This window comes from Macaca nemestrina, chromosome 15, assembly GCF_043159975.1.
Source record: "Macaca nemestrina isolate mMacNem1 chromosome 15, mMacNem.hap1, whole genome shotgun sequence".
Lineage (NCBI taxonomy): Eukaryota > Metazoa > Chordata > Mammalia > Primates > Cercopithecidae > Macaca > Macaca nemestrina.
In genome coordinates, this window is record NC_092139.1 from 5830478 (window position 1) to 5845186 (window position 14709).

Consider the following 14709-nt stretch of genomic DNA (forward strand, 5'->3'; position numbering starts at 1 on the left):
TATCTTCTATATGTCGTCATTGGCTTTCTATTGTCAGGAAGATTTCCCTTCTCCCTTGTCTGTTTATACCAGTGAGGAGTTATTATTATTATTATTATTATTATTATTATTATTAAAACGGAGTCTTGCTCTGTTGCCCAGGCTGGAGTACAGCGGTGCAATCTCAGCTCACTGCAACCTAGGCCTCCCAGGTTCAAGCAATTCTCCTGCTTCAGCCTCCCAATTAGCTCAGACTACAGGCGCACACCACCACACCTGGCTAAATTTTTTATTTTTAGTAGAGATGGGGTTTCACCATGTTTTCCAGGGTGATCTTGAACTCCTGACCTCAGGTGATCCACCCACCTTGGCCTCCCAAAGTGATGGGATTACAAGCGTGAGCCACTGCGCCCAGCCTCATATCATTATTTTTATAATTCTCCATTTTTTTATATTGAAATTATCCCAAGTGGGAAGACTTTGAAGCCAGTTTCTGTGTCATCTAAATGTCTCCATCTTCTTTGGAACTTCCTTACTTTCTGATACAAGAAAGTGCTCCAGGCTCCCTGAACGCGCACTCTGGTATAATCATAAAAGCATGAACGGCCAGGCGCGGTGGCTCAAGCCTGTAATCCCAGCACTTTGGGAGGCCGAGACGGGCGGATCACGAGGTCAGGAGATCGAGACCATCCTGGCTAACCCGGTGAAACACCGTCTCTACTAAAAAATACAAAAACTAGCCAGGTGAGGTGGCGGGCGCCTGTAGTCCCAGCTACTTGGGAGACTGAGGCAGGAGAATGGCGTGAACCCGGGAGGCGGAGCCTGCAGTGAGCTGAGATCCGGCCACTACACTCCAGCCTGGGCGACGGGGCGAGACTCCGTCTCAAAAAAAAAAAAAAAGCATGAACGTTGTTGTTTATTATCATTATCAAATCTTGCATATGCTGTAGGAGCCCTGATTCGTTTGGGGGGGAACAGCATTTGGAAACTAAGATATGACCACTAGGCCTGCTCACTGATATGGAGCTCTTTCAGTATCTGAACTCACACACATGAAATTAGAAAAGAAATATATATGCACACTACAGGCATGTGCCACATGACATTTTGGTCATGGGTGGGCTGCATAGATGACAATCCATAAGATTATAATGGAGCTAAATTCCTTTTGCCTAGTGACCTCGTGGCTGTCAAAAAGTTGTAGCATAAGGCTTTCCTCATGTATTTGTGGTGATGCTGGCATAAACAAACCTACTGTACCCCCATTCATATCAAACTATAGCATATACAATATATAATAATCATAATAAAAAGCAATGTTGCTGGTTTATGCATTTACTGTACTATGCTTTTTTAAAGTTTTATTTATTTATTTATTTGAGACAGAGTTTCGCTCTTGTTGTTGAGGCTGGAGTGCAGTGGCACCATCTCACCTCACTGCAACCTCTGCCTTCCGGGTTCAAGCAATTCTCCTGTCTCAGCCTCCTGAGTAGCTGGGATTACAGGTGCCTGCCACCATGCTCGGCTACTTTTGTGTGTGTGTGTGTGTGTGTGTGTGTGTGTGTGTGTGTGTGTATTTTTAGTAGAGATGAGGTTTCACCATGTTGGCCAGGCTGGTCTCAAACTCCTGACTTTAGGTAATCCACCCACCTCAGCCTCCCAAAGTGCTGGAATTACTGGCATGAGCCACCATACTGGCCTATACTATATTTTTTATCATTATTTTAGAGCATACTCCTTCTATTGATTAAAAAAAAGCAACGTTAACTGCAAAACAGCCCCAGGCAGTTTCCTCTAAAGATATTCCAGAAGAAGGTATTGTTATCATAGGAGATGCCAGGTCCCTACCTGTTACTGACCCTAAAGACCTTCCAGTGAGACAAGATATGGAGGTGGAAGATAGTGACTTTCATGATTCTGACCCTGTGTAGGCCTAGACCAATGTGTATGTTTGTGTCTTAGTTTTTACTTTATTTTTAAGTGTGTCTTGGTTTTTAACAAAAAAGTTTAAGAAGTTAAAAAAAATTTAAAAGAGAAGAACGCTTATAGAATAAAGATGTAAAGAAAGAAATTTTTTTTTTTTTTTTTTTTTTTTTTTTTTTTTTTTTGAGACGGAATCTTGCTCTGTCACCCAGGCTGGAGTGCAGTGGCCGGATCTCAGCTCACTGCAAGCTCCTCCTCTCGGGTTCACGCCATTCTCCTGCCTCAGCCTCCCGAGTAGCTGGGACTACAGGCACCCGCCACCATGCCCGGCTAGTTTTTTTGTATTTTTTAGTAGAGACGGGGTTTCACTGGGTTAGCCAGGATGGTCTCGATCTCCTGACCTTGTGATCCGCCCGTCTCGGCCTCCCAAAGTGCTGGGATTACAGGCTTGAGCCACCGCGCCCGGCCTGAAAGAAATATTTTGTATGGCTGTACAATGTGTTTGTGTTTTAAGCTAAGTGTTATTACAAAAGAGTCAAAAAGTTAAGTAAAAGTCCCGGCGCGGTGGCTCACGCCTGTAATCTTAACACTTTGTGAAGCCGAGGAGGGCGGACCACCTGAGGTGAGGAGTTCGAGACCAGCCTGGTCAACATGGTGAAGCCCCATCTTTACTAAAAATACGAAAAATTATCCAGGCGTGGTGGTGGGCACCTGTAATCCCAGCTACTCGGGAGGCTGAGGCAGGAGAATTGCTCGAACCTGAGAGGCAGAGGTTGCAGTGAGCCAGGATCACACCACTGCACCTTAGCCTGGATGACAAAGAAAGACTCTATCTAAAAAAAAAAAAAAAAAAAGAGTTAAAAAAATTTTAAAGTTTATAAAGCAAAAATGTTACAGTATGCTAAGGTTAATTTATTACTGAAGAAAGAAATGTTATAAAATGAATGTAGTGTAGCCTATGTGTACAGTGTTGATAAAGTCTACAGTAGTGAACAATGATGTCCTAGACCTTCACATTCACTCACCACCCTCTCACTGACTCAGCCAGAGCAACCTACAGTGCTGCAAACTCCATTCGTGCTAAGTACCCTACACAGGGGTACTATTTTTTATGATCATTTATACTATATTTTTACTGTATCTTTTCTATGTTTAGGTACATAGATACTTACCATTGTGCCCACAGTGTTCATCACAGTAACACGCCCTACAGGTTTGCAGCCTAGGTATGTAGCAGGCTATACCATCTAGGATGTTTGCACAATGACGAAATTGCCTAATGACATATTTCTCAGTATACATCCCCATCGTTAAGCACCACATGACTGTCTATAAAATAATGTATAGATGTATACATGTACATGCATACAAGCATGCGTACGTATGTGTATTTGTGTTAACTCCCATGTGTGTTTTAACATGTTCCTTTGTCCCTTGTATTTCTGTGAAATCGGTATGTTGATCTAGAAACTCGGTCAGATTCAGGTTTTTTGTTTCTTTTTAAGACAGGATCTCGCTCTGTTGCCCAGGTTGGAGTGCAGTGGCGCTACCATAGCTCACTGTAACTTCCATCTTTTGGGCTCACGTGATCTTCCCACCTCAACCTCCCACTGAGTAGCTGGAACTAAAGGCACATACCACCATGCCTGGCTAATAGATTTAATATTTTAAGGCTAAACTATTTCCTATGTAGTGTTGTGTGGTTCCAGTAGGAGTTGTGTAACATCTTTTTTTTTTTTTTTTTAGACAGATTTTGCTCTGTTGCCCAGGCTGAAGTGTAGTGGCATGACCTCGGTTTGCTGCAACCTCTGCCTCCCGTGTTCAAGCAATTCTCCTGCCTCAACCTCCTGAGTAGCTGAGATGACAGGCATGCACCATCACACCTGGCTAATTTTTGTATTTTCAGTAGGGATGGGGTTTTGCCATGTTGCCCAGGCTGGTCTCTAACTCCTGAGCTCAAGTGATCTGCACGCCTAAGCCTCCCAAAGTGCTGGGATTATAGGCGTGAGCCACCATGCCTGGCCCCTTAACATCTAATTTTCTACCTTTTCTCCTTTTTTTGATGTTAGCAGCCGTTGATAATGATTGTCTAGATCTAGTAATTCATTAGGGGTTTCTGGCAGATTCAAGATGGCCACTCTGAATCTGACACTCTTCTCATCTGGAGGTGAGGACTGTGTCCTCCTGCCTGAGTTTGAGTCTGCTGTGACCAGTAGAATGTGGTAGAAGAGATGCTGGGTCAGGATCTGGGCCCAGGCTTTGAGATACCTGTGGCTTCTTCTTCCTGTTCCTGGAATAGTTATCCCTGGGGCCTCAGGCCATCATGTAAGACTCTAACTACAATGCTGGTGAGACCGCAGGGGTAGAAAGACCTAATATTATGTGAAGAGGCAGAGGGCCATTTGAGCCTAGCCATCCACCTGTCCCGGCTAAGATGCCAGGTATATGAGCAAAGTCTCTTGTACTCCCCAGACCAGACCAGCCGTTAGTCAAATACCACTGAGTGACCTCAGTCAGTGTCCAGCGGGGCAAAAGAATTGTCCATCTGAGCTTTGCCCTAATTCAGGAGCCACAAACTTGTGAAATAGAATAAAACAGTTATCGCTTTGAGCCATTCCGTTTTGGGAGGGGGTAGTTTGCTACATAGCAGTAGATAACCAGAATATGGTTTCCCTTATGTTCTTATTGTATACTTTCTTCTTCATTTATTAACTGGAATAATTCTACAAAGGCATGTTACCCTCATCAATGATTTGGTTGCTCTGAGCTTCCTTTATTTTATTTTTTAAAATTGAGGTATAATTCGTATACAGAAAAATTCAACTTTTTAGGGTTACAGTTCTATGAGTTTTGACGAATGAATACAGTCATGTAAGCTCCACCAAGATTACAATATAGAACATTTCCATCACCTGAAAACATTTCTTCATGCTGCTCTGTAGTTAACTGATTTCCCTGTCCCCCAGGTTTTGGCAAACATTGATCCTGTCTCTGTTCCTGTAATTTTGCCTTTTCTAGTCCTATGAATGAAATTTTATGGTATGTAGAATTTTTAATCTGGCTTCATTCACTCAACATCATACATGTTGAGTATATCAGAAGTTTATTTCTAGTTATTGTTGAGTAGAATTCCACCATATGGATGTATCATAGTTTGTTTATTCATTCACCAGTTGAAGGACATTTAGGTTGTTTCCAGTTTTTTGTAATTATGAATGAACCTACCATAAACACTGATGTGTGAACATAAGCTTTCATTCCTCTTGAATTGAATTTCATTCCTCTTGAATATCTAGAATTGGGTTTTTTGGGTCATATGGAAAATACATGTTTAACTTTATAGGAACTGCCAAAATGTTTGTTGGTTAAAACAATTTTTTAAAAATAAAGACAGGGTCTCACTATGTTGTACTATGTTGTCCGGGCTGGTCTTGAACTCCTGGACTCAAGTGATCCTCCTGCCTCAGCGCCCCAGAGAGCTAGGACTATACTGGTGTAGCCACTGCACTGGTCCCAAAATGTTTTTTCAAGTGGATGTATCATTGTGCATCCCCACCAGCAGCAAATGAGAGTTCCAGATGCTCTACATCCTTGTCACACCTTTGGTATCGCCAGGTTTTTCTCGATGTTTTTGTTTTTTAGTTTTGTCTTTGCAATAGCTGTATCACACTGTGGCTGTAATTTGCGATTCCCTAATGACTAATGCCATTGAGCATCTTTTTTTCTTTTCTTTTCTTTTTTTGTACAGAGTAACAAGACTGAGCCATGGAGCATCATTTTGTGTGCATATTTGCTGTTTTTTTTTTTTTAATTCAAATGTTTGTTCAAACATTTTGCCCATTTTTCTACTGAGGTCTTTGTTTGTTTGTTTTCATTTTTTTATTTTACTTCAATAGTTTTTGGGGAACAGGTGGTTTTTGGTTACATGGATAAGTTCTTTAGTGGTGATTTCTAAGATTTTGGTGTACCCATCACCCGGGCAGTATACACTGTACACAATGTGTAGTCTCTTATCCCTCACGCCCTCCCACCCTCCCCCGCAGTCCCTGACATTCATTGTATCATTCTTACGCCTTTGTGTTCTCATAGCTTAGCTCCCACTTATAAGTGAGAACATACGATATTTGGTTTTCCATTCCTGAATTATCTCACTTAGAATAATGGTCTCCAATTCCATCCAGGTTGCTGTGAATGCCATTATTTCATTCCTTTTTATGACTGAGTAGTAGTCCATGGTGTGAGTGTGTGTGTGTGTGTGTGTGTATGTGTATCACATTCTCCTTATCCACTTGTTGGTTGATGGACATTTTGGCTGGTTCCATATTTTTGCAACTATGAATTGTGCTGCTATAAACACGCCTGTGCAAGTGTCTTTTTCTTTTTTTTCTTTTTGAGACAGAGTCCTGTTCTGTCACCTAGGCTGGAGTGTAGTGGTGTGATCCTGGCTCACTGCAACCTCCGCCTCCTGGGTTCCAGCGATTCTCCTGCCTCAGCCTTCTGAGTAGCAGGGATTACAAGTGCCCACCACCACGCCCAGCTAATTTTTGTATTTTTAGTAGAGACTGGGTTTTGCAATGTTGGCTAGGCTGGTCTTGAACTCTTGACCTCAAGTGATCCACCAGCCTTGGCCTCCCGAAGTGCTGGGATTACAGGCATGAGTCACCGCGCCCGGCCCTGTCTTTTTCATATAATGACTTCTTTTCCTCTGGGTAGATACCCAGTATTGAGATTGCTGGGTCAAATGGTAGTTCTACTTTTAGTTCTTTAAGGAATGTCCATACTGTTTTCCATAGTGGTTGTACTGGTTGACATTTCCACCAACAGTGTAAAAGTGTTCCCTTTTCACCAAATCCACACCACACTACATCTTTTTTTTTTTTTTAATTATGGCTGTTCTTGCAGAAGTAAAGTAGTATCTCATTGTGGTTTTAATTTTCATCTCCCTGATAATTTGTGATATTGAATTTGAGAGATCTTTATATATTCTGGATATAAGTCTTTTACCATATACACACTTTGCAAATATTTTCTCCAAGTCTGTGGTTTCTTTTTCATTTTCTTTCGCAGTATCTTTCAAAGAGCAGAGGTTCAAAATTTTAATGAAGTCCAATTTATCATATTTTTCTTTTATGGATTGTATTTTGATGTTATCTTAGAAATCTTTGCCTAACCCATAGTGATATACGTTTTCTCCTAGAAGTTTTATAGTTTGGGGTTTTATGTTTACACTAATGATTCATTCTGAGTTGATTTTTGAGTGTGGTGTAACACCCGGGTCAACTTTCCTTTTTTTTTTGTTTATATCAATATCCAATTATCCCAGCATCATTTGTCAAAAAGATGATCATTTCTCCATTGAATTGCCTTCATCTCTTTGTCAAAAATCAATTGGCCGTATAGGTGTGGATCTTTCTTTGAATTCTACTCTATTCCATTAATCTATATATACACTGATCTATGTATCCATCCTTTCAGGAATAACAAACTGTATTGATTATTGTGACTTTGAAGTAACTCTTGAAATCATCAGGTATTTTGAGTCCTTCAACTTTGTTCTGTTGTTTTGGCACTTCTAGTTCCCTTGCCTTTACATACAAATTTTAAAATCATGTTGTTTACTTCTACAAAATTCTAGGATTTTGTTTTGGATTGCACTGAACTTATAGGTTATTTTGATGGAATTTATATCTTAATAATATTGAATCTGACAATTCAAAAATACGGATTATCTCACCGTTTATTTAGATCCTATTTTATTTCTTTCATCAGTGTTTGGTACTTCTCAGTATGCTGATCTTGCCTATATTTTGTTAGATTTTAGCCTACATATTTCATTATTTTCAGTGTTCTTGTAAATGGTACTTAAAATGTTTTCATTTTGTAATTATTTATTGCTAGTCTATAGACACGCAATTAATTGAACTGACCTTACATACTGTGACCTTGCTAAATGCCTTTACTGGTTCTGGGAGATTTTAAAATAGAATCTTTTGTATTTTCTACATAGACAATCATGTCACCTTTGAATCAAGAGTTTTATTTCTTTATCACCAATCTATTTTCTTGTTCTTGCTTTATTCCACTGGCTAGGGCCTTCAGTATGATGTTAAATACAAATGGTGAGAGTGAACATCATTGCATTGTTCTTGATTTTAGGAGAAAGTTTTCAGTCTTTAATCATGAAGTATGACATTAGTTGTAGGTTTTGTGTAATTGCCCTTTGTTTGATTGTGAAAGTTCCCTTCTGTGCCTAATTTTGGAGAGTTTTTATAATGAATTGATGCTGAATTTTGTTCAATTATCTTTTTTTTCTTCTATTGAGAAGTTCATATAGTTTTTCTTCTTGAGTCAATTAAATTACATTCATTGATTCTTAAATGTTGAACCAATTTTGCATTTCCAGGATAACTCCCCCACTTTGTCATGATGCATTATTTTTTTTATATATTGCTGAACACAGTTTGCCAACATTTTGTTGAGGATTTTTGTTATCTATGTTTATGAGGGATAATGGTCTAAAGGATTTTTTTTTCTTGTAGTGTTTATTTCTGGTTTGGGTATTAGTGTAACGGCCTCATAAGATGAGTTGGTAAGCATTTCTTCTTTTCAATTTTCTGGAAGAATCTGTGGGAAATTGTATTATTTCTTCCCTAAATGTTTAGTGGAATTCACCACTGATGCCATCTAGGCTTGGAGTATTGTTGTTGAATTTTTTTTTTTTTTTTTTTTTTTGAGACGGAATCTCGCCCTGTTGCCGAGGCTGGAGTGCAGTAGTGTGATCTCCGCTCACTACAGCATCTGCGTCTCAGGTTCAAATGATTCTCCTGCCTCAGCCTCCCAAGTAGCTGGGATTACAGGCGCCCGCCACCATGCCCAGCTAATTTTTGTATTTTTAGTAGAGATGGGGTTTCACCATGTTGGCCAGGCTAGTGAAATATTTTAAATGAAAAATTCAATTTCTTTGATATATACAGGAATATGTAAGTTATTTATTTTCTCTTTAGTGAGTTTAGGGAGTTTGTGTTTTCTAAGGAATTTGCCCATTTCATCCAATTTATCAAATTTATAGGCATAATATTGTATTAAATATTCCTTTATCCTTTTAATGTCTAAGATCTATAATGTAATATTTTTCATTCTTGACATTAGTAATCTGTTTTCTTCTTTTTCTTGATCAGTCAGGCTAGGGGCTTATATATTTTGTTCCTCTTTCTGAGGAACCAGTTTTATGTTTGATTTTCTTTATTATTTTTGTTTACATGTTCATGAGTTTCTGCTTTTCTCTTTATTATTTGCTTATTTCTACTTCCTTTGGGTTTAGTTTACTCTTCTTTTTATAGTTTCTTAAGGTGGTAGCTTAGGTCATTGATTTGATAGCATATATACATATATATATATTTAATGCTATCAGTTTTCCTCTAAGCACTGCTTTAATTGTATCCTATAATTTTGGATAAGTTGTTTGTTCGTTTTAATTCAATGCAAAATATTTTTAACTGACCTTTTGACTTTGACTCATGGGTTATTTGAAGTGTGTTAATTTCCAAATATTTCAGGATAATCCAGACATCTTTTTGTTATTGGTTTTTAGTTTTTAATTCCTTTGTGTTCAGATAACATACTCTATTTAATTGCAATTCTTTAAAAATTGTTGAGGTTTGCTTTATTTCCTAGAATGTAAACTACCCTGGCATATGTACTACAAGCATTAGAAAAAAAAAAAAAAAGTGTGTGTTCTGTTTTTGTTGTAAGGAGTGTTTTATAAATGCCACTTATGTTTCTTTCATTCATAAGACATTTTTGTTATTCTATGTCTTGTCATTTAAAATGTTTCTACCAATAAAAACCTATTATCAGGCTGGGCGCGGTGGTTCACGCCTATAATCCCAGTGCTTATGGGAGGCTGAGGCAGGTGGATCACTTGAGGTCAGGAGTTCTAGACCAACCAGGCCAACATGGTGAAACCCCATTTCTACTGAAAATACAAAAATTAGCTGGGCATAGTGGCACATGCCTGTAATCCCAGCTACTTGAGAGGCTGAGGCAGGAGAATCGCTTAAACCCAGGAGGCAGAGGAGGCAGAGGGTGCAGTGAGCCGAGATTGCGCCACTGCACTCCAGCCTGGGTGACAGAGCGAGACTATGTCTCAAAAACGAACAAAACAAACAACAACAGCAAAAAACAAACAAACAAAAACCTGTTATCAGCCTGGATTGTTTGCCCAGTCCTGTGGCCACACGTGCAAGGTGATCTGATTGGTGCCTTCTTTGGTATTGCACGACTAGAGTTGCGGGTAACTTTTCTCCAAAGGCATTTATTTGGGCTGCTGGCCAGACAAAAACAATAAATGCTCACTGCAGTCCACCCTTTGACTTTCTTTTTTTCTAATTTTTAATTTTAACTTTAAAAAATTATTTATTTATTTTATGGAGACGGAGTTTCCCCATGTCGCCCAGGCTGGTCTCAAACTCCCTGACTTAGGCAAACTCCTGGACTCAAGCTATCCACCAGGCTTGGCCTTCCAAAGTGCTGGGATTGCAGGTGTGAGCCACTGTTCCTGGCCTATGCTTTGACTTTCAAGGGCTCATGCACACCTATACCTGTGCACAGACACATGTTCATAATCCCAACGTGCACAAAGTTGAAAATTTTTCCCATATGCATCTTTTAAATAACTCAAAACCTGCCTTCTTTTACAAATTAAGACCATGTTCAGTCACATTCAGTTAAAACAGCTCCAAGCCCAGCTTCTCTGTGTGAGATGTATACTCCTTTTGATCATGTTTGAACATTATTCCTCCTGTTTCAGGAGCCTATGTGCTAGATGATAAATGAACACACTTCTACCCATCCAAGGAGGCTGTGGTGCAGAACAGCCAGAAAAAGTATCCTCTGTTGGGTGTGATGGCTCAAGCCTATAATCTCAGCACTTTGGGAGGCTGGGACAAGAGGACTGCTTAAGTCCAGCAGTTTGACTCCTGGGCAACATAGTGAGATCCTGTCTGTACAAAAAATTTTTTAATTAGTCAAGTGTGATGGTGTGTACCTGTAGTCCCAGCTACTCAGGAGGCTGAGGTGAGAGGATTGCTTGTGCCTGGGAAGTAGAGGCTGCAGTGATTGTGCCACTGCATTCCACCCTGGGCAACAGAGCGAGACCCTGCCTAAATATACTATATATGAAATATACATGATGAATGAAATATATATATGGAGTATTATATATAATATGTGGAATATATATGATCTATATTATATATGGAGTATAATATATTATATATGAAATATATAGCTAATATATAAAAATAAATATATACAATATTTTTATATAGTATATTTGGAATATATTATATATTATGTTATATATTCTATATATTCTGGTTGGTGCAATAGTAATTACCGTTTTGGACTGTGATTTTAAAATTCTAACTAGACTCAAGCACATCTTTATTAATCAAAATAGGAACCATTACAATCAACACATTTTTGCCAATGAGAAATAAGTTTGAGGCCGGGCGCGGTGGCTCAAGCCTGTAATCCCAGCACTTTGGGAGGCCGAGGCGGGCGGATCACAAGGTCAGGAGATCGAGACCACAGTGAAACCCCGTCTCTACTAAAAATACAAAAAATTAGCCGGGCGCGGTGGCGGGCGCCTGTAGTCCCAGCTACTCAGGAGGCTGAGGCAGGAGAATGGCGTGAACCCAGGAGGCGGAGCTTGCAGTGAGCCGAGATGGCGCCACTGCACTCCAGCCTGGGCAACAGCGTGAGACTCCGTCTCAAAAAAAAAAAAAAAAAAAAGAGAAATAAGTTTGTTTATTCCTGTAATGTAAAAATCTGTGCTTCGGGATTTGACGAACTCTTGGAAAGCATTTTCTGCATCCTGCTGGTTGTGAACGCATTTTCTCTGGAAAAAGTTGTCAAGATGGTTGAAGAAGCAGTAGTTGATTGGCGAGAGGTCAGGTGAATATGGCAGATGAGACAAAACTTTGTAGCCCAATTTGTTCAACTTTTGAAGCGTTTGTTGAGGGACCTACGGTCGGAGTTGTCCTGGAGAAGAATTGGGTCCTTTCTGTTGACCAGTGCTAGCTGCAGGCATTGCAGTTTTTGGTGCATCTCATCGATTTGCTTACCGTAATTCTCAGATGTGATAGTTTTGCCGGGATTCAGAAAGCTGTAGTGGATCAGACCGTCAGCAGGCCACCAAACAGTGACCATAACCTTTTTTTGGTGCAAGTTTGGCTTTGGGAAGCACTTTGGAACTTCTTCTCAGTCCAGCCACCAAGCTGGTCATCACTGGTTGTATAAAATCCACTTTTTGTGGCACATCACAATCCGATGGAGAAATGGTTCATTGTTGTTGTGTAGAATAAGAGAAGACGACACTTCAAAATGACAACGTTTGTGATTTTTGCTCAGCTCATGAGGCACCCACTTATCAAGCTTTTTCACCTTTCCAGTTTGCATCAAATGCTGAACGACCGTAGAATGGTGAACGTTGAGTTCTTCAGCAGCTTCTGGTATAGTTGTAAGAGGACCAGCTTCCATGATTGCTCTCAGTTGGTCGTTGTCAACTTCCGACGACTGGCCACTACGCTCCTCATCTTCAAGGCTCTCCTCTCTTTTGCAAAACTTCTTGAACTCCCACTGCACAGTATGTTCATTAGCAGTTCCTGGGCCAACTGCATTATTGATGTTGTGAGTTGTCTCCACTGCTTTACAATCCATTTTGAACTCGAATAAGAATATTGCTTGAATTTGCTTTTTGTCTAACATCATTTCCATAGTCTAAAATAAATAAAAAATAAACAGCAAGTAATAAGTCATTAGCAAAAATAAATAAAGAGAGAAATGCTTATTAAGATGATGTATGACATAATCAAATTTAAGGATGTATTCCTGTCCTGTAATGGCTGCTTCCTGGAAGGTAGTGTCACGTGGAACTTCTTCATGTCAGCATCCGGAGCTCCAGGAGGGGAAAATTTCAAGTCAGATAGAATTCTGTATATACCATTTCTTTAGAAGCTTCAGCCCTCAAGATTCCAACATCATGACCTCAGTTTCAACACAGTTGTCCTTAGTCCTCATGTCACTGCTTTTGGTGCTGCCTGTTGTCGAAGCAGTAGAAGCCGATGATGCAATCGCCCTCTTGTTAGGTGTGGTTCTCAGCATTACAGGCATTTGTGCTGCTTGGGGGTATATGCACGAAAAAGAAATGGACAGATGTGACTTTGAAAGGCCTACTGAATCAAACCTCACCCTGAAAACCTTTGTGCTATAGAGGCTAAACCTTAGCTTTGGTGTCTGAAAGTTTCCAAGAATCAGTAAATAAGGGAGTTTTACATTTTTCATTGTTTCCATGAAATGGGAACAGACACACATATATAAATTGGGGAAAAAAAAGTTTTCTTTACAACAAATAATACACAGAAAAATGGAGCCTATAATTTGTATTTGCTAGTTAGAAAGGAGGTCAAAGAAGTAGGATGGCTGAAATGTACGTAAGTAATATTTCATAGTTTTAGAATTCTCAAAGAACGTGAAATAGCAAGAAGGAAGTTCTTGCTCAGAATCTTAGGAAGTCACCACTGTTTAGTTATAATCACTGCCTCCTGAATCGCTGGGGAGTTTTCTCCGTCTTTTTATTAGATTTTTGTTTTGTTGTCTCCCAAGTTAATATTGTATTTGGATATCAGAGGGTCAGTCAAAAAGGGAAACTTTTTTCTCTGGAGAAAAAACATTTAGAAAAATGTATTCAGTGTATCCAACACTGAAATGCAGAAAAAAATTAATGTTAAAAAAACTATAGACATTGACATGGAAAAGAGATTTAACATTAAGAAAAAACTTTACATTAACTAAGTAACATCCTCCTGATAAGTACTATATTAAGTATAAATCCATTATGTTGTTTAAAAAAAAGAATGTATTCCAATATCAAACAACAAATTTCAACAATGCAAAAACTACAATTACTTTTGCACCAACCATATATTATCTATCCATATAATATATATCCATATACATGAGATTATGATTATATATTCCATATACATAATTTAAAAAATATATATATATATGTATCTTCAAGGTAGCTGTTCCTCTATTTTTCCTGTTCTATCAACATGTTGCTTTCAATGTAATAGACCAATTAGCTGTTATGTGCAATGTTCTATTTCACTGGGAACAACTTACGTTCCAAAAGGAGAGAGGACCCTGAGGAAGACCTGTAAAGGAGTAAAAGGAAACATCGTCTGGTATTTTCTCTTTCATGATGGAGAAAAATGCGTTTGCTCAATCAAAAATGCATACCAGGTTCAGGCACAGTGGCTTATGCCTGTAATCCCAGCATTTTGGGAGGCCGAGGTGGAAGGGTCACTTGAGTCCAGGAGTTCAAGACCAGACTGGCCAACATGGCAAAACCCCATCTTTACTAAAAATACAAAAATTAGCTGGGTGTGGCAGCACATGCCTGTAGTCCCAGCTACTCAGGAGGCTGAGAATCACTTGAACTCGGGAGACAGAGGTTGCAGTGAGCCAGGATCGCACAACTGCATTCCAGGCAGGGCAACAGGCTGAGACTCTTGTCTCAAAAAAAAAAAGAAGTGCATACCAGGCTAAGCGCGATGGTTCTTGCTTGTAATCCCAGCACTTTGGGAGGCCAACGCGGGCAGATCACTTGAGGTCGGGAGTTCGAGACCAGCCCGGCCAACATGGTGAAACCCTGTCTGTACTAAAAACACAAAAATTAGCCAGGCGTGGTGGTGCATGCCTGTAATTCCAGCTACTCGTGAGGCTGGGGCAGGAGAATCA

The 14709-nt window shown here is 39.6% G+C and overlaps 2 pseudogenes; one reads left to right on the forward strand and one right to left on the reverse strand.

Annotated features, from left to right (window-relative positions):
- Positions 1-11349: 11349 nt before the first annotated feature.
- LOC139358804 (histone-lysine N-methyltransferase SETMAR-like) lies at positions 11350-12681 on the reverse strand (annotated as a pseudogene).
- A 265-nt stretch (positions 12682-12946) lies between these two features.
- LOC112424729 (small integral membrane protein 30-like) lies at positions 12947-13175 on the forward strand (annotated as a pseudogene).
- The last annotated feature ends 1534 nt before the right edge of the window (positions 13176-14709 follow it).